This window comes from Crocodylus siamensis, chromosome 7 (genome assembly GCF_052110815.1).
Source record: "Crocodylus siamensis isolate JL-2025a chromosome 7, ASM5211081v1, whole genome shotgun sequence".
In the NCBI taxonomy this organism is placed as follows: Eukaryota; Metazoa; Chordata; order Crocodylia; family Crocodylidae; genus Crocodylus; species Crocodylus siamensis.
Window position 1 is genome coordinate 63497562 of NC_143401.1, and position 24067 is coordinate 63521628.

General features: G+C 44.9%; 1 protein-coding gene across 4 annotated transcripts in view; it reads right to left on the reverse strand.

The window, feature by feature from the left end:
* Positions 1 to 24067, reverse strand: part of SGMS1 (sphingomyelin synthase 1) — a 182510-nt gene that overhangs the window by 121070 nt on the left and 37373 nt on the right. For 2 of the 4 annotated variants that reach the window (XM_090057812.1, XM_090057810.1), the window contains exon 2: positions 14788 to 14940. The exons of the other annotated variants lie outside the window; for them this stretch is intronic. The gene's annotated coding sequence lies outside the window, so the exon portion shown is untranslated. The remainder of the gene's footprint in view (positions 1 to 14787; positions 14941 to 24067) is intronic. 4 annotated transcript variants of the gene reach the window in all.

Sequence of the window (24067 nt, forward strand, 5' to 3'; positions counted from 1 at the left end):
ATCAGCATTTTTTATTCCCACATACGTCAGTAAAGAAGTCTTTTCATCGATCAAAATGGGGTTTGAATCAGACCAAAATGATAGGTAAGGGGAGACTACATAAAATTTAGAAAGAAAAAACTACATTAAAAGACTCTCCAGCACTGCAGCTATATTTAACAAGTCAGTAATGCTATTTTAATTTTTCCAATTCTCACTGAAAGTGCTTACAGAAAAGGCATAACCCTGTACTGGACAGCAAATATTCATTAAGTAAAAACTGACCAAGAACCCCTACAGGAAGTCTACACATCTTAACTTGAACACCCTGGGGCACAACCTGAGCTGTGAGGAACCAGGCTATTTTCTGAAAAATAAAAGGAGTTAGACTGTCGAGTTACATTCAAAAACATCATCAAGCTCACCATCCAAGCAAAATAAGCAAGAATAATTTTTTTCACCATAAAAGGAAAAAGAAATCCAACATCAGTTACAGAAAGGCTACTGTAAGTAGTCACACTTTCATACCACCCAGGTAAGACCACTCAGAACTTGTCTCATTCCCTAGCTAGCCTCTTTAGTTGGCTGGTATTCACTTGATATCCAACTGTTAACCAAGACAACATCTTTTTCCAACAGATTTGCATAAATCAAAACTGAAACAGTTCATTAGAAACCGTACTGAAACACTGCAGACTGAACCCTGCAGAATGGAAGCAGAGGAGCAGGGCACAAGGCTCTGCCTAAAGCTAGGGAGGGAGGATGGGGGTGGGGGCAAAGAATGTCGCTCCCCCCCGCCAACCCCATGAGGGGGAGGATAAAAAAAGATCAGTGTTTAAATAGCAGCTCGATGCATAGCTAAACAGGGAGGGATCATCCCCATGCAGCACCAACCTCTGACTCCTGGTTCCTGCACCATGCACTGCCACCATGCAGGGCATAGTATTTGGGCTGTTACAGCTCTGGAAATGAAATGGCAGACAACTGCTGTTGTGAACCGCATCTCGTGGTAGGCTATGTGAAAGGTATTTTCTATACTACGTTATAATCCAACAATCACAGGTGAAGGGCATGTTGCCTACAATGTTCACACCAGGTTTAATTAGAAAGTGATTTTCAGCTTTGTCTGTGGGTTTCATCTAGCAAGGATGAAGTATACTAAAAGTATCAGTGTAGGAACTGTTCTGCTAAATGAACTGGTATATTAAATTCAGAGGAAGAAATAATCCAAGCCAGGATTGTTTCCAACAGTGACCATACTACATGCTTCGCTGCAAGCAAAGAAACTGTATATTAGATAGAATATGATTCATCTAACTACTTGCAGCTTCAAGCCATGAAAAGGAAAGCTCCTAGGAAAGATAGAGGTTTCTTAAGGAAAGAAAAAGTTGCAACCACATAATGCATACCCTTGAACCAAGGGAAATCTGCCTCATTCTGGAAAATTCTACCCTGTTGCAATCCAGTCTGATTTCTTCCTGGGACCACTGGCTATAACTAATTGACCTACAGTTGTTACTACCATGCTTTGGCCTTGAGGTTCCCTGTCTCAGGGAAACTCCATTCAAGCAGCATGGCGTCAGACAGATATATTTCACCTCTTTAATGTATTTCAGGCACAAGAGAGAACAACGCAACTAAAACCATCTTCTCATAGTACAGTTCCTAACCAGTCAACAACTTAGAAAACATAAGCATTTCTTTAGCTTCCTTTGAACGTTACTTATGGATCAGGTTTCCTAGGTAACCAATAATTTTTGTCCTTAATGTGTTTACTTACCACTGTATAACAGTATCCCAGAGACAAGTTAGGAACAATGCTAATACTTGCATCCATGCAAGCAAGCTCTACTTAAAGTAACCCAGAGGGAGAAAAAAAATTCTTTTTACACATGTGCAAAATGGAGTTTAACACTCTAGAAACCAAACGCAGTAATTAAAATAAGTATATTTACTGCAGATTTTCATGCATTTTACAACTGATTTCTAAACAAGAATTTCTAATATTTCTAAACTATTAGCAACAAAGCTGACCTAAATGAAAGCCTTATTTACACCCCTCTGAGACTATCTTCTTGTATGAATAAATTACAGTATTTACTCAAATATAAGATGACACTTATTATAAACCAACCCCTTAATTAGATTCTATAGCTGGAAAATTTATAAAATGTTATTATAATTTTCCGGATATAGACTCTAGAGGTGCACTAATGCATCAGTCCGATACCAGATCAGCACCAACAAAGAAAATTGATTGCACTGGAAATCAGCCCAATGTGGCCGATAAATGCCTGTGCACGCGCAGTCATAGCGTAGCATGTAAGCAGTGAGGAGCAATGCCCGGAAGCTTGGAGATCTGCGTGCAGCTAATAAATCTGTTGTAGTGGACAGGGAGGGAAGAGGGAAGGGGCATGGGGGCGCAGATCAACACCCCCCACGGTGAGGGAGGAAGTGGGGCAGATGCTGCCCAGCTGGGTGGGGCGGGGCAGGGGATGGAGCCATGGCTCATCCAGGGGTGCAGGGCAAGACAGCATGGGGGGGTGCCCTGGATCTGCTTGGGAGGGGCTACAGCGGCGGGCTGGGGCTGCACTGGGCTCTTTCCAGGACATGGGGGCTACTCTCTCAGCACATGGGGGCTGCACTCAGGGCAGGTGACAGCAGCAGCAGTGGGAGCAGGATTACATGGGGGGGGGGACAGCCTCCCCAAATTTTGCCACAGCCCCCCATAAACCCTTCCTAACACCAATCACTGCCTGCTCCAAGTGCAGCCCCCACGTGCTGGGAAGATCCTGGCCCCAGCCCGCAGCCCCAGCTGCCAGCCACAGCTCCCCCTCCCCTGCCCAGATATGGGACACATGCATCCCCACCATGCCTTCCTGCGGTGCACACAGCAGCAGGAGCCACCCCCCCACCCCGTGCCCCCCGGACAAGCCACAGCTCCATCCTGAGCTCTGCCCCAGCTGAGCAGCGCCTGTCCCAGCCCCATGCCCTCCCTTACAGCACGGGCCTTAATCTACCCCGCCATACCCCTCCCCTCCCCCTTCGTCATTCACTACAACAGACTTACCAGCTGTACACAACTGTATAAGAAATCAGATTGGTATCAGCCAATATGCCTCCTTAAAAAGCACCCTGTTCAAATTTGCTGACGACACTAAGATATGGGGGGATGTGGGCAGGCTAGACAGGAGGAATAGGCTGCAATCAGACCTAGACAGGTTACAGGGGTGGGTGGATGAGAACAGGATGGGTTTCAACACTGACAAGTGCAAGGCGATGCACCTGGGGAGGAAGAACTAGCACCATACCTACAGGCTGGGGAACGCCCTTCTCATCAGTGCAGAGGCAGAAAAGGATCTTGGAGTCATTATTGTTGCCAAAATGAACGTGGGCTGGCAGTGTGGGGAGGCAGTCAGGAAGGTCAACCATATCTTGTCCTGCATCCACAGATGCATCTCAAACAGGTCCAAGGAGGTGATCCTCCCCCTCTATGCGACACAAGAGAAGGCTGAGGGGGGATCTAGTGGCCTGTTACAAGCTAGTCAGAGGTGACCAGCAGGCTGTGAGGGAGTCCCTGCACCCCCGAGCACTACCAGGAGTGAGTAGAAATAATGGTCGCAAACTGGTAGAGGGTAGATTCAGACTAGACATCAGGAGACGCTACTTCACTGTCAGGGAGGCTAGGATTTGGAACTAACTTCCAAGAGAAGTGGTGCTGGCTCCTACCCTGCGGGTCTTTAAGAGGAGGCTAGATGAACACCTTGCTGGGGTCTTTTGACCCCAGTACTCTCTCCTGCCATGGCAGGGGGTCGGACTTGATGATCTGCTGAGGTCCCTTCTAACCCTAGCACCTACGAAACTACGAAAATCAGCTATGGATATTGGTCCCCTAGAATCTCTACCATTTCACCCCAATAGACTCTAATTATTGGACGTCTGCATTGAATTCGTCCCCCTGTCACTGCTACAGCTGGGAAAATAAAATCTGGGGGCGTGAGGTAGCTCCTTTGCTGTCTGCTTCCCGACAACTTTTTTCCCTACCAGCCCTTTTCCACTCTCCTTACTGTCAGACCCTGCTCTCCCTAAGCATGTGAAAGTGAAGAGCAAATCTGAAAACAAAAACCTTGAAATTAAACATGCTCGTAGCAATTTGCTTGTACTACCGATCTGCTTAGTTTATTCACAATTGAAGCATGTTACCTTTTTTTGAAACTGCTGTAAGTTCTAGCACAGGTACTTCATAAACATACTTTGGAGCAGCACTTTGGCAGCAACTTATCTATAGTACTAACTATGTATATTAGTCCAAAGCCAAAGACTTGTGATTTGTCACATAGTTCATAGTGTTGGGCCCACTAGAGTCAACTGTGTTTCAAGCCATGCTGACCCTACAGCTCAGCACGTATATGTATTCCAGATATTCCCCTGCAAAGGATCCATGTGCTAATTAACCCCCAATCATGACTGGAATGGGGTATTCTTGTTACCAGTCTGGGGATGCTCCAAAAATTTATATGCAGATAAGATGCAGGGCAACCTCGTCCAGCTTCACCTTGTAGAGGGTGAACTAAACATATACACCGGGCTGAGAGGGGACAACAGAGATTCTGGCTAAATTGTTTGGGGTCCTGTTTCATGTTTGCCATGCTTTCAGGGCTGGTGAAGAAACAGGAATCACTGGAAAAAGGAAAGAAGCTGCAAGAATGAAGAGGAAGTAAAATGTATGCAATGCTGTGGCTCACTGTGACTTGAAAAAGAGTTAATGGTTAAGGAAATTATGCTTAAATCAGCACTACCATACATCTTATTCAGATGAGCTGCACTAACCTATTCTTGTGGTAGGTTCCAATCAACATATTTGCCCATGTGGGGCATGTTTTATCGTCGTATTCAATGTTGGCTGCATTTAATCAACTTCATACTTGGTTTCCATTGCTGAGCACATGCTGCTTTTGGCAGCAGTTTAACAATAGACACTATATTTAGTGAGATTTCTCTGTATCCAGTTATAAAATGAGGGCATTCTTCCCCCCCCATGCCAATTGGGAACTAAATACAGTATTTAACATGTACACTAAGTCTATATAAACTCATGTACAGCAAGATCCAGCAAATATAGTAAAAATACAGCTCTCTATTGGAAATAAATTAAATATAAATAAAAAAGCTTTTGCGAGAAATGAAATTGACCAGTAAGTATTTTAAGGATTCTTTTTTGCCCTCATTCTTATTGTTCTAGCCCTGAGAAGTCCTAATCCCAAATGTTAAATGCTATATAAAATCATAATAAAATACTCCCTGCCATTAAGTTTTTACAATTTAACGCAACTTTCAGCTAGTGGGTATGCCAAACAATTAAGAGCAATGACTAAAAGGATAAGAGTAACATGATAAAAATCACCCCAGATCCCACTGCCGTAAGTTTCATGAAAGCTATTTAAAAAGGTGAGCAAGTATCCCTCACTTGAATGACAAATTAAATAAATCACTTTTAATCTGCATTGGTATATGTTGCAACAAACATGCAACAAGTAGCAGCCAGATTTCAAGTCACCTACAAATCATTTTTCACCAAAATTCAAGATGCGGCATATACAAACTACCTACTAGTCAACTATTCTATATACCATGAATAGAAAACTGTGTCATTTACAGTCTCCTTCCTGATGTTCATCCTGTTCAACCTGCATTCATCTTTAATTAGCAGATGACTAAATTATTCATAATGTTTATCTATAAAAAACAGAAGGGAACACAGAAGTTGAATTAATAGGGTGCTGGTGGTTGCTGTTGCCTGGAGAAGATAGTGTGTTCCACCGTTAATATTTATATAACTGAAAAAGTTGGCAGGGATTTTTAATGAGTCTCTGACAAAAACAAGATCCAGGTTGCTCTGAGGTTTGTCCACAACAACTAACTGCCACAGTTATTAGCCTTCAGAAAACAGTAACTTAAAATTAGGCTCATGCCACAAGTGATCCAAGTTAAAGGAGCAACAAAAAATATCAGTTTTTAGCACATCACTTTTAGCGTGTCAAAAGAAAAATATTTTAAGCATTTCTCAATTGCTGCATTTTCCTGTCATTACTACAACCAGTATTTTTGAACGCTGACAATATTTCAGTATCAGTGGAGCCACCAATGTGCTCAACAGTAATTAAAAACTTGCTTCCTACACCACTGTAAAATGCTTGGAAAGAGAGGTGCAAAATGCTATTGGTAGTTGATTTTTAGATGTGAAAAAGACTGGGGAAGAGGTGGGTTAAAAATAATTTTAAAGCATTTGCCTACTAAATGGTAATAAACAAAGAAAACAGACTGAAAGGCTTTCCATTCTATACTTGTTTCTTACTTTAGAAATATTAAGTTAGTCCAGTAAGATCTTCACTGATTTTTCTAGAAGGTTTTAAAAAGACTCCTCTTGTGAAGAATACAACTCTTCAATTGAAAAGGTCAGGATACCAAATTTTAAATAAAAAGCCTCCTTCATTTGAAGTGTGAATTACTTAAATGTTCATGCATGTTAAAAATTCTCTCAAAATACTTAAAATACCATTTCTCTTAAAAGCTCTACTTTTGTGATCCTGGCTCATATGATGTAAATATTTATCTCTAAATCTTCAGAGTTGAAAAACCTTCCATTATAGAAACAAATTTCAAATTTCTCACATTAAAACAAAAATTTGGAGGAAAAAAAAAACATACACCTTCCAACAATTCTTTGCATGCGCTTTACAGGATCATTAAAATGATGTAGATCTGAGCTGAAAAAAATAAAGTATTTTTTTTCTTTTGTCTTTTTAGATTATCTCATCTGTTCAAGGTTGACAGCCAGGAGAACTGGGAAACCACAAATTCTGACTCTGGTACCCTATCTAGTGGGACACACTGGCTCCAGCAGTAAACACAGCTACAATGTCCTCTCATGTAGGTGTATTAGCATATTTACATTTAATATATACTCCACCAGCACCTTTTCTGTTTTTGTTCTTGGATTCAAGAGGTCAAAGATTAGATGAGAAAACAAATTTTTCTTAGAACAAAAATTTGTTGTATTAACTACACAAGTTCCTTCCTACTGTCATGGAAATTTTTGAGTATGTGCTGCCAGTACAGAAGAGGTTAAACTGACATGCGCAGTTTGAAGCTGTGAGTGGAAATTTCCAAGGCTCACCCAGTCCTTGCCCCCTGGGTGACCTGCAGAGCTGTCAATCATTGTTGACCTACTTTCCCCACAGACGCATGCTCAGATTGTGTCAGCTCCTGACTGAGAGCATGCTCAGTCAGAACCTGACATGAGGTAATCGGACTAGAAATTTCTCTGCGGAGAGCACGCTGATTGGCTACTAAATTGATATAAAAGTTCTGTGAGCCCCTCCCTCGGGGGGAGATCGCGTGGACCAGAGACAGAGGCTGCTGCTGCAGGGACTGTTCTCTGAGTCAGGCTTCAGGGCCTATTGATCTCCTCCTTCGGTGGCTTATTGCTCGTTGTATTGCGGTTTTGACTACGTTCATCTGGCTTCCTGACTTACCTTTCGAACTGATTAACGGCTTACGATTTCGGATCACCCTCTGGACTTTGTTTAACCCGGTTCCGGACCATCGACCTCGGCTTTTCTTCACCAACTACGACTCTGCTCACCCCTCCAACTGACATCTCCGCTGCATCACCTTCTGGCTACTAACCTCGGCTTTTCTCATTCGACCACCCGATTTGTCCATTGCTGTGGACTGGCGTCACGCGGTTCATCATCACCGTGTTACAGTTCGTTTTATTGTTTGTTTCGTTGTTTGTAATCCCCATTTATGAGCTGTTGACCAGCCCTGGGACTAGGTCTTCGGACTGAACCTCGTGGGCCAACAGACCCCTTTGTTGTTAATTGTTTGTTTGTGTTCCAACTGTAACTGAAGACCTTTCTGCCTACGCCTGAAGCGTAAGTCAAATAAATTCACCTGTTTTTCTCAACCCGCTCCGAGTCCCTAACTCCAGACTCTACGCCGCTAATCCCACCTGTCCGTATCTAATTGCCACCCCGGCCCACTGTGACCTTGGGGCCCAATCCTTCAGTTTTCCCCGACACCTACAAGCAAAACATATATAAAAAGTAAGGCTGGCACAGGCAGTGATTAAGTATATTTCTTCAACTGTGTCTTGCATTAGAGGGCTTGCCCAATTTTACCCCAGCTACACAGTTAGTCCAATAATAGATGTTACCCTAAGAAATCCTTGCCTCTCACGTTGTCTGTCAACACATTCGCTATTAAACCAATTCTTCTGAATGAAAGCTTTCCTTAAAGAAGCCATGCAACAGATTCCAAACCAAATCCTGCTATTGAGTGCTACTGAATTAAGTCAAACCCACATTCTGAAACCCAGCATTAAGTATAGGCAAATGAAGCTCATGAACTGCTTCATCAAGAAACTGCTGAATCAAAAAACTAATTGAATTCCCATTCTCTGGAAATTCAAAGCAAGCATTTCTCCAAAGTCTATGTAATTTTAGTACTGACTTATAATGACATATGAACTAGGTCTCAAAACAATGGCAAGGATGCTGTTTAATGCACAAAAATACACAGCACTTAAAAAAACAGAGTTGTGTTTTTTCACCCATAATTTGACTGTCCATAGAACTGGCTACAATAGATAAGAATATTTATTAGTGTTGCCTTTCTCCTACTACAGGATTCATTCACAATTATGACAAAGCCAAAATTCATGGGAATAGATGCAATGACCTTCTTACTTCTTCCTGTAGTTGTGAAAATTCGACGCAAAACTAGCTGACATGATGTAGAGGCCATAACCTTCCTCCCTGACAGCTGCAAAATTAAATGAAATGGTTCTGCCCAACCCCTCACTGTACTTTAAGGGGTAGAAACCTCACATAGTTGCAAATAAACAGATGATACTCAGAGACAAAAGTGAAAGAACTTCCGTGGTAGCACAAATTCACTCTCAATAAGGGAAAAGGCCCTACCATATTATGGCAGCTGTCAGAAGTGACATTTGTTGCAATCAACCCTCTGAAAGCGGTCTACAGCTATGCTGTTACAGAAATGCACAGCTACAGAGTGCTTTAAAAGTGGCCACTAGAATGACAAATTAATCTTCATCTAATGAGGGATGGGGGGGGCAGTGCATTGGAGCCCTCCTACCCCCACCCCCTTCCCCTCCTGGTCAGGCAGGCCAAACCTCAGCTCGCAGCTCCTGCCCCCTCTATCCCCATCCCCCCTCACTTCCTGCAGATATCACAGAAGCTAGAAGAGGAAGGGGTGGGGCTAGGGGAGAGGCTGAAGGCAGGCAGCTTCTCTGCTGAATCAGCTCTGAAGTAGAGCTCAATTTCCCCCTCTCCCCCAACACAACAGCAAACATCTGTGGTGGGGGAAGGGTCACCTAATTCATGGTGCTTACTGTAAAGTTAGAGCAAGGAGCTGTAGGTCTGTCAGTGCCTGTGTTATAATGACTAGTCAACGCCTCTTTTTTTCCATTGTTCCTATAACCACCTTCTAGACACACTGCATTGTTACTCTAGGGCTGCTGCTTTTTTCCATTGTCTCCCACCCCAACTGTTTGATAGTTTCACAGTTTCTAGGGTCGGAAGGGACCTGAGTAGATCATCTAGTCTGACCCCCCACCATGGCAGGAAATAATACTGCGGTCAAACGACCCCAGCAAGATGTTCATCCAACCTCCTCTTAAAGACCACCAGGGTAGCAGCCAGCACCACTTCTCTTGGAAGTTGGTTCCAGATCCTAGCCACCCTGACCGTGAAGTAGCGCCTCCTGATATCTAGCCTAAACCTGCCCTCTGCCAGCTTGTGACCATTATTCCTGGTCACTCCTGGCAGGGCACGGGGGAATAGTGATTCCCCCAATGCCCACTGATCCCCCCCTGACTAATTTATAACAGGCCACTAGATCCCCCCTCAGCCTTCTCTTCTGGAGGCTGAACAGGTTCAGGTCCTGTAGCCTCTCCTCATAGGGTCTGCGCTGTTGTCCCCGATCATACGAGTGGCCCTCCTCTGGACCCTCTCCATGTTGTCCACATCCCTCTTGAAGTGCGGCGCCCAGAACTGGATGCAGAACTCCAACTGCAGCCTGACCAGTGCTGCATAGAGGGGGAGGATCACCTCCTTGGACCTGTTTGAGATGCATCTGTGGATGCAGGACAAGATACGGTTGGCCTTCCTGACTGCCTCCCCACACTGCCGGCCCATGTTCATCCTGGAGTCAATTATGACTCCAAGATCCTTTTCCACCTCCCTGCTGACAAGAGGGGAGTTCCCCAACAGGATGCTTTTTACCCCCTCATCCAAATCGCTGATGAAGATGTTGAACAGTGCGGGCCTGAGGACCCAGCCCTGTGGAACCCCACTGCCCACATCCTTCCATGTTGACAAGGACCCATCCACTACCACCCTCTGGGTGCGGCCCTCCAGCCAGCTGGCTACCCAATTGACTGTGTGGGCATCGACAGCACAGTCCCCCAGTTTCTTAATGAGAACGGGGTAAGAGACAGTGTCTAATGCCTTCCGGAAGTCTAGGAAGACTATATCCACTGCTACCCCTGCATCTAATGATCTGGTAATCTGATCATAGAAGGCTACCAGGTTGGTCTGACAGCACCTGCCACTGATGAACCCGTGTTGGTTGCCCCTAAGCATGCAGTCCCCTGCTGGCCCCTCCTGGATGTGTGCCAGCATAATTTTCTCCAACAGCTTGCCTAGGATCGAGGTAAGACTAACTGGCCTATAGTTTCCCGGGTCCTCCTTCCTCCCCCTTTTGAAGATGGGAACAACATTGACCCTCTTCCAGTCCTCTGGCACCACACCAGAGCACCACGAGTGCTCATAGAGCCATGCCAGGGGTCCTGCAATGACCTCGGCCAATTCCTTTAGGACTCTACGGCGGAGATCATCCGGGCCAGCTGACTTGAACACGTCCAGCCCTTCCAGAAGCCCCCTAACTAGTTCCACGCTAACCTTTGGCCCAGGTGTGCCTCCCCTGGGGCCCGAGGAGGGCCCAGCAGGGAGGCGGCTGTTCTGGTCCCTACTTAGGAAGACAGAGGCAAAAAAATCGTTAAACATGTTAGCTTTGTCGTCTGGTGTGACGACCAAATTTCCCAACGCGTCCTGCAAGGGCCCCACATTACCCGGGACCTTCTTTTTACCCCCTTTGCATTTAAAAAAGGACTTATTGTCCTTAATCTGAAACGCTAGTCCTAATTCCTTCTTTGCCTTGGCCTTCCTAACTGCCCCCCTACAACCCCGAGCGACTGCAAAATAGTCATCCCCGGTGATGACCCCGTCTTTCCATTGGGTATACGCCTCCTTTTTAGCAAGGAGACATTCCTGGATGCTTTTGGTGAGCCATGGAGGCTTGTGTGATCTCCTGCTCCCTTTGATCCTCATTGGGATTACCTTCTTTTGGGCTTGGAGGATCGCCTCCTTAAGGAGCAACCACTCTCCTTGGACACCTGGCTCCCCTTCCCTCTGGGACTTCATCGCATCCCCAACTATCCTCCTTAGCTCTTGAAGTTTGCCCTCCTAAAATCTAGGGCCACTGCTTTACTGCATGCCTTTGCCACCTTGCGCTAGATGGTGAATTCCAGCAGGAGATGATCGCTGTCGCCCAGGTGGTCGAGCACCCACAGCCCCCTCACCAGGTCATCACCCGTGGCCAGCACTAGGTCCAACAAGGCGTCTCCCCTGGTGGGGCTGTGCACCTCCTGGGTTAGATGGAGGTCCTGCACTCTGGCTAAGAACCTACGTGAGCAATCAGACCTGGCTGACTGCTCCCCCCAGCAGATATCCCGGAATTTCAGGTTCCCCATGACTACCACATCCTTAGCCTTCACTACCTCTGTGAGCTGACCTAAGAATTCCTGGTCAAGCTCTTCTCCCTGGTTGGGAGGTCTGTAGTAGGTCTGTGCTAAAGCACACCCCCAAAAATTTAAAAATTGTGAAGTACTGCTTAATACAATTCCATAATGCCACTGTGAAAATCACCCTGTGCCAACTTTCATAATGCCCGTTGTCCTCCCCTTGTGCCTGTCCCAGCCCAGCCGCTACAGCAGCCCTCGTTCCAGCCCCAGTCCCATAGAAGCAACAGTTCCAGCACATGCCCTGGTCAAGCGGCAGTGGCAGCAGCTCTGGGCCTGGCTCCCAGCCCTGGTCAAGTGGCAGCAACAGCAGCAACTAAAACTCCAGGCCCAACTGGTTGGTACTGGCAGCAGTCCCAGCCCCAGCCAACTGCACCTGTGAAGAGACTGAATCCAGCCCACAGCAGCTCAGGGAATCAGCTGCATGCTTGAGCCATAGCAGCAGAAGAGGCATCCCCAGGGCCGTGCCTTTTTTATATATTCCCCTCAAAACACTGGCAAGGCCTGGGTCATAAGCATTGGCCCACAGCAACTAAAAGGTTACCAACCATTGCTCTAGGCAAACAGGTTTTTTATCACATATGGAGTCTGATCTATTCCAGGATAAACTATACATCTGCCCATAACATATCCTGATGCAAGTTACTAAACTGAGGTAAATTACATGACAGTAAGTGATAATCTGTCCCTCTCAAGTCTGAGTAAGGAAAAGTAGTAGTATTATAAACAAAGATGTGTTTTAAGTAGGGAAACTGAAAACTAAAAACCAAAGAGTATATATGACGTAAAATCAAGTGTCAAACTCACCACAGGTCCTGGGTTGGAGCTGTGGTTGGGCCATCAGCTGCAATGTCTTTGGAAGGGGTACAGGATGTAGGGGAGGAGGCACTCTAAGAGAATACAGGGCAAGTGGGGCTGTGTCACTCGCTCTTTCCTTGAGACTGACAGCAGAGCCCAGTAGCCCCAAATTTCGCAGCAGGCCACAAACCCAATTCCTAGGAGCCCAGCGGGCTAGAACTGGCCCATCAGCCAAGTGACACCTGTGGCATAAATCAATGCAAGCATGTTCAATTAGCAATTAATGAAGCACAGTAAGAATCATTCAAAGTGCCTGCATACATGCTAGCGATGAAAGGAATCCTTCTGCCTACAACCTCATTCCTCACAGTGCAAAAAAACTTTCACTGCTATAAACAGGATTATTACTCAGCAACTTTATCTTCCATACATTTCCAGTAAAGTGATGCACCAAATTTCCTTGTAAACAATTCATGCTGAAGAGTAGCAAACTCATCCACTCTCAACTACACTATAATATTTTTATTCTCCCAAAACAATTTATTATAAACTTTAAGCAAATATTTCTTTTCCTAGTTCTGCTGTAGCATTTGAAGTACTCGATAAAAAAGTTTAAATGCCAAGCAGGAACCAAAGGTTCTTCTTTGCCGTTTCAAAACTGTTTCCAAACCACAACACACTAACACCTTCATCTTTGATCAGAAAAAAAGCTTTGTTTACTCTATTAGCAACTACTGAATATCTTAGATTTACACATTTACTAGGCCACAATTTCAAAATTGAATGCCAAGAGCTACAAACTGTATTCAGAAACCTAAGTAGAAATGGCCCCCATTTCCAAGGTGCTAAGTACTCATAAATCATAACGATGCCAAAAGGGAGCAATAGTGTTCAACACCTCAGAAAATTCAGCCACTTCTGTGTTGGTGCCTTTTAAGATTTATGTAGGTTATATCAAAATATTAGCCTCAGTGTTCACAACACTATACAAAAGCATAGACTGAGCAAGAATTAATGTTTTGCTCCTGAAGACTACAGAAATGTGAAGTTAATCTGGTTAAATCACATGACAGCTCAACTGCGACAGCTATTTTTAATGACATTGAGCTAGTGGCATTTCATAGCTGGACTTTATGTTAGCCTTTACATACAAATCAGGAATAACCTTGGTAAGAACATCTATAATTTATATAAACTTAATCACCATTTCAGAATGTATAACTGATATGTTGTGACCAGCAGCCTCCTCAGTGATTAGGACAGGTTTAGAGTCTTAACTGTAACTGTGATTCATGCATTAAATAGATTACAGCTTGAATTGTCCTTCTACAGGTCAAGGATATTTACTGTGTTTTCAGCAAACAGTTCAGTTTCTTTTAATTAAAAACACAAACCATTTCTTCAGGCTGTCTGATCCTCAATTATTGAGGCAATTAAAAACATTTAGGTCCAATTCTGAGCAAGTGATACAAACATATAAAGATTTGTTTATGAAGCTGCTTAGCATTTGAGCCACCTGCTTACAGAACACAAAGATACATCAGCAGTGTTTATGTTGCTACCATACAGAGGCATCTATGTTGCTAGCACAGGATCTGCAAATGTGTCCAAACTTGATCACCTGTATTTTCTGACAATTCATACCTACTTAATGATGTTCTCTCCATAATATTGCTACTAACTGAAGCTCAAAATCTGACTGTAATCTCACTCTCCCCTCCAACATAAGTCGTAAGGATCCAGTGTTTCCCTGAAGACTCCAAAGTGGTACACTTTTCACAAGGTCAACCGGATAAAAACTTTTACAGAGAAGTTCCATTTTAATTAAAGCGGAGTTTTCACTTCCCATTTTAATACAGCAAAAGAAAGGCACCAGTGCAACTATGTGACATTACTGTTCTCTCACCCATGGAAAAAAAAAAGCATCCCCCTAAAAACACAGAATGAATCAAATCAGAATAAATAAATAAAGAATGTTGACATCCTAACCTACTTGTTGAAACTTTTTAAATTTAATTCAATGGTCAAATTGACCTAAACTTAAAAATGAAATGCAGACACTCTGCACTTGTGATTTTAAAATTCATGTTAATTTTCTTCATTTATTCCTCTTTGAAGTTTACCTTTTGGGCATACACCCCTTTTATCCTAAGCAGCCAGCTCTTTTTGTTTTCTGTAGAACAGTTGTATCACAGTCCGGACAGACACGTTAATCACCGAGTTGTAGCTTTGAGTTGCTCCAAGTTTGTACTTGTTTGCCTTCCACACGTGCTTTTCTAGAAAACAATAATATAGTAGCCTTAATCTAAATAACGGTCACCTACAAATGAAATGTATAACAGACAACTTGCTAGCTGTGTTTGTCTGGCATGTGAAAAGAGATGTCTGCAGGGTTGGAGCTTCAGTCCTTCTCACTTGGATTGTTTTCCAGAAGGTAAAGATTTTTAACTTGGCTCTCATTTTTCAAGGTGTTGAGTAATCACTACTGAAACCACTGCACTGACCAAGCAGGGATATCCATGAGATTCCAGCAGTCAGATCCATATTTGCCACTGCTTTAGGTAAGCTAGCTTTAGATAAGGACGGGTAATTAGGAAAAAATTGATTGGCAAAAGCCACCAGAGCCCTGTCACCTGAACCAGAAGGAACTTATGTTTCCATATAATGCCATTCAATTGACGAACTCCAAGTATTTCACAAACACTAGTTAACTTGCCACAATCCCCAAGGACCTGATCCAATGCCTTAAAAGTCAATTAAATCATTTTCACTGACTTCTATGAACCTAGGACATTAAAATTAACTTCTGTTACATTATTATTCTTCTTCCCAGGACCTCAGAGCCTTTGTTGCACTTTATCCTAATATCATCACTATGTAGCACAGACGTGACTACAACCACTGGCAGATGTTCATTTAAAGCAGGGGTGGGCAATATATGGCCCACAGGTGACTGGATCTGGCCTGCAGCACTCCATATGGGGCCATGCCCTGCCTGTTCATGCTGGGGCAACTCTGCATCAGGCTCCCAGGGGCCTGGGCCACAGCCAGAGCACACCTTCTACTAGGGTTGGCCGCAGCCATGCTGGGAACAAGCGTTGCTCTGCACCCCCCACCTCCAGTGGTGGCTCCTGCTTTTTGATCTTGCCCCTGCCACGCTGCACCACACCATGCCGTGCAAGCAGTTTCAGCTCGGTGGCTTCTACAGAGCACACAAGGCTCTGGCTTCAGCTCCTGGCTGCCTTCTGGTGGAAGGTGGCCATGACATGGAGCCAGAACCTTGCATGCCTGCCAAAAGCAGTAGGGCAGAAGAGGAACTGCTGCTGGAGGCAGGAGGCATGGAACAGCACACAGCTGGCTGTAGCCACACCAGGATCACTGCAAGAAACTGTTTCTAATCAAGCCACTGCTGCACGCACCATGCCGCACCACACCATTCTGGGCAGATGGGTGGACAAGCAAGGAGATTCAGCCTGGTAGCTCCTGCCCCAGTGCCAGGGCTCCAGCTTCAGCACCCAATCACCATTCCAGGAGCTGGAGCCAGAGACCCATGTGCTCGGGCAGGAACAGAAGTAGCTTCCAGACAGCTGTGTTCCCAGGGTGGCTGCAGTCAGCTGGGTGTTGGTCTGTGCCCTCCCCCACCCCCACCAGCAGTAGCTCCTCCTATCACTCCTGCTGTGCAGCACTGCATGCATTGCACCATTCCCAACAGGCACACAGGGCTCCAGCTCCAGATCCCAGAACTGAAGGTGGCAGGTGCAGAACAGCACCCAGCCAGGCTGCAGTTGCAAGCATGTGGGGCTTGGCTCCATACAGAGTGCCACAGGAGCAGCACTAATGCATGGGGAGCCCGGGATCATGATCATGATCCCAGGCTCCCCTGTACTGACAAGTTGAAATCCCAAATGCCTGACAATCAACTGATTGTCTGCTAGATCAGAAGCACACCAGGGCTACAGTGTGATCCCTAGAGCTGACTGGCAATCTGCTGATTGCTGGCTAGCAGGGACCACACCCAGGCCAACTGAAGCTTCAGTACAGTCTAAATTCAAGCAATGATCAGCTGATCACTGGCCAACTGTGGGCACTGGACCAGGGTCAGTTCCAGCCCGTGTGCAGTCCCCGAGCCAGCCAAGAATCAGCTGATTGTTGGCTGACTCCGGGAACCACATCAGAGACTACCCTCTCAGAGCAACTAGCTGATCACTGACCAGTGGGGACTGCACCCAGTGCAACTGGAGACCTCGGCCCAGTCGTAACCCAAGCCACATTCTCCATTTAGGACATGAGAAAAACCAGCCATAAAAAAATACAGTATGTTTTTGTGTAATATTTTTATGGTGGGTTTCCCTCTTTGTGGCATCATTAATTACCCATCAATGTGTGGCCAGGCTACTACTTATGACACAATTAACAGACAACTGCACCTTAAACACTGCATCTGCCAGGGACCCAAGTCTTACACCTTGCGTCACACAAGTCAGTGGCAGAGTAGGGAATTGCAGCTGAGTCCCAATTTCCAGGCTAGCACTTTAAATAGTGGGCAACGTTTCCCAGAAAATGAGACAGTTAGGCACTGGGGTCCAACTACAACAGTTTAAGCATTTTCTCATTGGTAAGTCAATAAATCAAGCACACACTTGTGTCCCAACAATACCATTTCAGAATCATGCTTTAATCTAGCTCTTTAGGCTACTCCTGACCTTCCAGGTTACCCTAACACACAGGTGCCAGAGCATGGCATGCAAAGGCTTTCTGCTTGGCACGCAACACCTCAGGGGTGGTCAGCAGGGAAGGGACCAAAGCTGTGCGGCAACAGCAAGGATTAGGTCCCTCATGGCTCCCCTGCCATCTGGCCCTGGCACGCCAACATCTTACAAGTCAAGGTTGTGGATGTTTTTGGCACTGCCCAAAAACGCTGCCAACCCCCGCCCTAATGTTAAGCTGCTTCATACCATACTATTCAATTTTACCCATCTAACAACAGATTAGTGGCAATGTCTACATGAGAGGCTGACTGCTCAGCTGTTATGGCGCAATCATTTAGCACTTGTATAAACTGGAGTTACTGGGCAGTCGTGCTGAGGAACAGCTTTTTCATGACACTGACTGTGCGGTATATCGCTCATTACTGTTGCGCAGTAATGTTCTCTCATGCTTTCTACCATGTGACACTCCTTCACAGTCATCACAGGATACTGCACAGTCGGTGTCTCATGTGGACATGGCCAGTTACTCCCAAAGATATAAAAGCAGAAAGAGAAATCTACTAATCAAACCAAAATAGTGTTTCTTCACATTGAGAAGAATGTACCACATAAACAAGCAGCCAAAGTCTAGCTGCTCCTTTTCTGCTTGGAGAAAAGCAAGATGTTCGTCTAACAGCTGCACACAAACCCCTTGTTAGAAGACCCTCTCAGAGCAATTATTTCAGGGTACCTGGGTATTCTAGAAAGTATTATAACATCAGTTTGTGTGTGTTTTTAAATAAGAAAGTTTAAGACAGGGAAATTAAAATCAGGCTGGCTATAATCCATAATTTGAGCACCCTTAAACTAAATTTTATGCGCAAAAATGTGAAGAAATATTTTATTTTCTGCCATACAGAAAGATTGCACCTACAAACCTTATAAGAAATCTTCAATATGAAACAGCAGAGTACTAGAAGTCTGATTTTTATCTTGGAGGGAAAACACTATAGAATCACCCATTTCAAATAGTCTCTCTCCTTGACACACATTTTATATTTATTAATGAATGGCCAAATAAATCAAAATAAATTTTAATCTTTACTACTGGACCAATGCATGTGATGTGAAGTTTTCTTTCTCTCCTCCCCAAATCCAAAGTAAGAGCTCTAAAAAAAATAATTCAAATATCTCACAATATCACAAAGAACTATTTTATATAGCCTCCAATGTTGCCAGCAAAGCTCAAAAACACAATAGACTTTACATTTCCCTTTAAGCTCTAGCAAACAATCTTTCCCATGGAAAAAGAGAACAGAGAAGCAAAATTCTCAACTGATGAACAGAAGATTATACAGCCATTCATAGCACTGTCTCAACTGACAAATAACAATGCTGCTGTCTGTCTAATAATATGGAAACACACATCTGCTACCCCACAAAATGTTCCATGTTCAATTCAGTTAAACAGAGCCTTTGCTCATTAAATTGAGTATGTTGCTCTGCAGCAGAACCTATTTTAGCATGTAGCAGATGACTTTTCTTCAAACATATCTTTTATAATATGTTTTTTCCGACTGGGTATCCAGCAAAATTCAGTAACATGCTTTTGTAAGAAGAACTACCATCAAAGAGATCTTTAAGAAAATATAAGATATCAGCATTTGACCTGTATTAATTAAAGACTGCACATTTCCGCTCCACTTCACAATAATAGGAACATCCTGATCAAATTAAAATCCAGGTGTTTTAGATGCTAACTGTCTGAATTAACCTAGGTTCACCTAGACAGTGCATTCTGACTTCATTTCTTGTCCTAAACCATGTTAAAGCCTCACAATTGCTTCACTTCAATATAAGCTAAGAGTTACCTATAATCAGTTTACATAGCAGGCTCAGCACTTCATCCAGCCAAGAAATACGTCAGAAGTTAAGTACAGATTATACAACATGATTGGACATTTAAGCAATGTCTGTACTAAAGAATTAAAACTACATCAGATACTATTACAGAGCTTCAGTCCTAAATTTTCATGATTTTAAATGAAATCTAAACATCCAATTAAAATATAAATAAGGAAAACTTGGACATCCCTTTTAAGAAAGTATTTAGGAATATCTGCAATTTTGACTTGATGCACCCTCCCTTAGCTGATGCATAGACCTGATTTAAATATACAATTGTGTCCTTAGCAGATGTCAAGGAAAAGGCAATAACAGTTGGTGTAGCAAACTCACTAACTGCCTGGTGGGGAGAGCCTAGGGTAGGCTGACTACTGTAGATTGGGGTAGGGGCCTTATGTGGTACTTGGGGTTGGTGCCCTACTTGCCCCCACCCTCGTTAGGTTACTGTGCAGTAAAGCTTATTTAGTACCATAAGTGCAATCACTCTTCTACTTTACTCAACTAATCAGCAGACCTGTGAATACCTTAGAATATTTTTTTAAGGGTATAGTTAAATATGTATTATTAAATTAGTCTCAACTTCCTTATCATTATACAAAAGTTTATTTTTCTATTGCCTTCATATAAAGTAACTCAGTTATACAAGCAAATTTCTAATATTTTCAAATCGAGCAATATTATACATATATCTGAAGCCACTTCAGTTAATAAAGATATTCCTGACAAGGGACAGCGTTCTTAAATTTCAATATTAACTTTTATACATGACGTTACTGACCATTTTTCTCCTAATGTGGGTAAAAAGTAGGGAAATTAACCTGATCTTTCCTTCTCTCCCTTTCATCTAGCCAGTTAATCATACTTGCAAATAATACCTTTTCCAATCCAATTATAAAATTATAGCTTCCAGCTACAGATTAAATTTTATGATACTGGGCAAAAGCCTTTTTTGAGATTAGTATAAGGGAGAACCAATCTGCAAAAAAAAGAAACAGTACTTGCCTTGAAGGACTTAACCTAGACAGAGAGAAAACAAAGTACCACCAATGAAAAGTTTGGAGCTGCAGTACAACAGTCAAGCAAGCAAATCTTACAAAGACCAAGCACAGCTTTGTTACGTTGCAGGTATTGTGTGGCATGGTCAGGTTAGAGAGGAAAGAAGGAAAAAAAAGAATGTATGTAGTTTGTTGCCTGTGAGTCATGCATGCATCACAGCAGGAGGTAAATCTTAAAAAGCTTGAGGGGGAAGTTAAGGTAGTGGGTATTTGGTAGGTATGTGGGAATTTTTCAACATTTAAAGGGGGCAAAATGAAAGAAAACAATGGAGATTCTTAAGGGAGCAGCTGAAAGGTGAGCACTAAAGGCTAGGAAAAACAGGGATTGGCATCACATTAGATCGGGGTGGGCAAAATCCAGCCCACAGGCCAAATCCAGCCCACGAGACCATTCTGTCCGGCCTGCAGGGCCCCTAAAAAAAACTGGAAAATTAATATTTTTCTGCCCTTGATTCCAGTCAAAAATGACAGGAACCAAGGGCAGTAGGACCCCGGGGAAGCCCAGTGGGCTCCAACAACAGCAGAACCTACCTGGCCCCACCTCCCAGCCAGAAGCCCCTTCTGCGTTTTCTGGGCTGGGAGCACGTGGCTGCCCCTGCGCAGGAAGCTCAGGTAAGTGGGGGGGGAGGGAACCCCAGGCAAGGAAGGAGTGCGGGGGGAGGGGAAGCGGCCCCTCCCCACCCACACCCGGTACCCCACACTGCAGCTGCTTGCAGCCCGCACGGGCTGCCTGTGCCCGCTCCAGACAGCCCCATGTGGGCTGCCAGCGCCTGCAGCGTGGGGCAGGGAAGAGGCCACTTCCCCCTGTGCTCAGCTTTTCCCTGGGCTCCTTCCCTGCACGGAGAAAAGCAGCCCCTCCCCACCCCATGGCTGGTGCCCTGTGCTGCAGGCGCTCACAGCCCACATGGAGTGGTCTGGAGCAGGCACAGACAGCCCCAGGCAGGCTGCAAGTGGATGCAGCGTGGGGTACCGGGCATGGAGCAGGAAGGGGCTGCCTTCTCTCCCACACCCGCACTCAGCACCACCTTGTAACCCAGGTTACAAGCTGGTGCTGAGCACAGGGAAATGTGGCCTCATCCGCCCATGGCCAGTGCCCCGCACTACAGCTGCCTGCAGCCAACCTGGGGCTGCCTGTGCCTGCTCCAGTCATCCCCGCAGGCTGCGAGTGCCTGCAACGCAGGGTGCCGGCCATGGGGCAGGTGAGGGGCCATTCTGCCCCACACTCAGCACCAGCTTCTTCTCTGATGGTGAACAGGGGGTCAGGGCTGTGTGCTGCCCCCCGCCTGTACCGCAGGGCTGGGGGACAATGGGAGTGAGCGGGTGGGGAGCCAATGGGAGCACATGACCCACACCAGTGTCCCGGGGCCAGTGCCAGCGGGGCCCAGAACAGGGTGGCAGGAGCACAGGGTCCCAGCCGGCAGGGGCTCTATGGAGCCAGGCCAGTTCCCCCCTCCCTGCTGGTGCAGCCCAGCCCAGATCCACTGACCCCTGCCAGCCTGCGCCCCGTTTTGGGCCCCACCGGTGCTGACCCTGGGGCATGAGACATTGGGACACCTGTCCAGGGGCGGGGCTACCCATGCAGCCCGCAACAGCCTGCCAAAACTGGGTAAGTGGCCCTCCACTCAAAATAACTGGCCGCCCCTGCATTAGATATTATAGGATTAAATTTAAGAAGGGCCCTAGAAGCAACTTATATCTGACACAGGCTTGAAAATGCATCAAAGAGGGAGAGTTGTTATCTGAGCATGATTATTTTCAGCAGTAACATTAACAATAGGTTTCAGTAGTCATCAGGGACAGAAAAAAAGGCTACAGTTGTCAAGAACTGAAATCAGGGCTTGGACAAGCATTTTAGCTCTGCTGATTACAGTGCCCATATATGTAAGAAAAAGCAGCAGTGAGGTTAGGAAAGAACTTGAATATGCAAGTCTAGTAAGACAATGTAACCAAAGATGACACCCAAACTACAGACATGAACAAAGTGGAAGTAGACAGGGCTTTCTACAGTAAAGAAGGGAGAAGGGGATGATGTGAAGAAAGATGAAGAGTTCATTTACAGCTCTGGTTTAAGCCACAAAGATGTCAGCAATACAGGACATAATACTGAACTGGATGAAAGGAGATAGCTCATCAGTACAGGAGCACATTTGCCAGTTGTCACTCTAGAATTAATAGTTAAACCCTTGCTTACAGATAAGAACACCTACACCATAACAGCTTGCTCAAGATGATCTAGGAACACACTTTAAAGAACAGAGGGTAAGGTGGAAAAACAGGAGAGACTTAGAACACTGCTTCAGGGAACATTTACAGAAGGGTAGTTGCCACTGGATCAACCACAGTAAACTCAGGGGACAAACCGAACAAGAAAGAACCACAGGAAGAATGCAGAATTACAAGAGTCAATTGTAGACATTATTTCAAGAAGTAGGGAATGGGTAAACATCATCAAAAAGTCATCAAAAGGTTAATAAAGGTAATACAGAACACAAACTCTTAGATTTGACTCAAAATAGAGCATTAGACTTCAGAGTATATCATATGTTCTCACATGAAAATGTGCTGGAATATAATATGCACCTTATTTTTGAAAGACAGAAGAAAAAAAAGATTTTTCTAGAGTACTCCTAAAGTTTTCCGGATTTTTGTCCGCATAGAGCAGGGACAGAGCCTAATCTTCTGCTGACTCACTCTCCCTTTCCTGCTTAACCAATGCTGAAACCCAGATACTGCTGAAGCCTGATCTCCATAGATAGACCTGTTATTCTGAAAAGAGCTAACAAGTTTCCAGGACTGTGAACTAGGAAGAGAGAGACCAGGAGCAGCTAGCAGACAGCAAAACTACCATAAGAGAGCTTAGTTGAATTAGTGGAACATCAAGTTGATTAAACAGGAGAGATGATCGTTAACATCTGTGGAGTGAAGAACAACCAGCCAATAAGACAACTGATTCCCTCAGCTGCCTGAATGGTAACACCACAGCTGCTATACTGTGGGGCAGAAATCAAACACAGTATTTATCCTGGGCAGAAAATCAGGTACCTGTCTAATGCACCCACACCCATTTTGGGGAATTAACTTTTTGGTGAAAGGTGTGTTACACGTGAGAAAAAGCAGATGTAGAGTGTAAACAATTCAAAACAAAGCTGGAAAAAAAAAACCCAACGAAAAGCATGCATAACGTAAGGGATGCCAATATATACAAGTTATAAACAGTACAGGACTGCAAGGTAAAGACTGCAATGTAAGAAACAAGGCTACTGGTATACAACCTAGTTACTAAGGGCATGTATAGAAGAAAGGGGGGCCCTAAATTGAAGCGATGGGTTTTTAAAAACAGTCCTTCAATTTAGGGTTGATTAAACCCCCCTGTGTTGTGCACACACCCCACTGACTTACCTGCCTCTCCAGCAGGGAGGGAAGGGTAAGCTGCTGGCAGGCGGAGTGGTCCCTGGGCTGCGGGAGGGGAAGGGGTGCTGGTGCTTCCCTCTATGGCAGCAACGGTCCCCTCCCTAGGCAGCAGCTGCCTGCAGGCACCAGGCTTGGGTGCTCCCCAGGGGCACCGCAGCTGCAGAGCAAAGCACTGGGCCCTCATGCAGCTCAGGCAAGCAGGTAGAATCCGGAGGGGGTAGTAAAAGATCAGGCTCACTACTTTTCTTGGACAGAGCTGCTTTCCCAGGCTGCTGCTAGGCTGCTGCATGGAGCCCGGTGCTTCACTCTGTAGCTGTAGGGCAGCAAACTCTTAACTCCTCAAA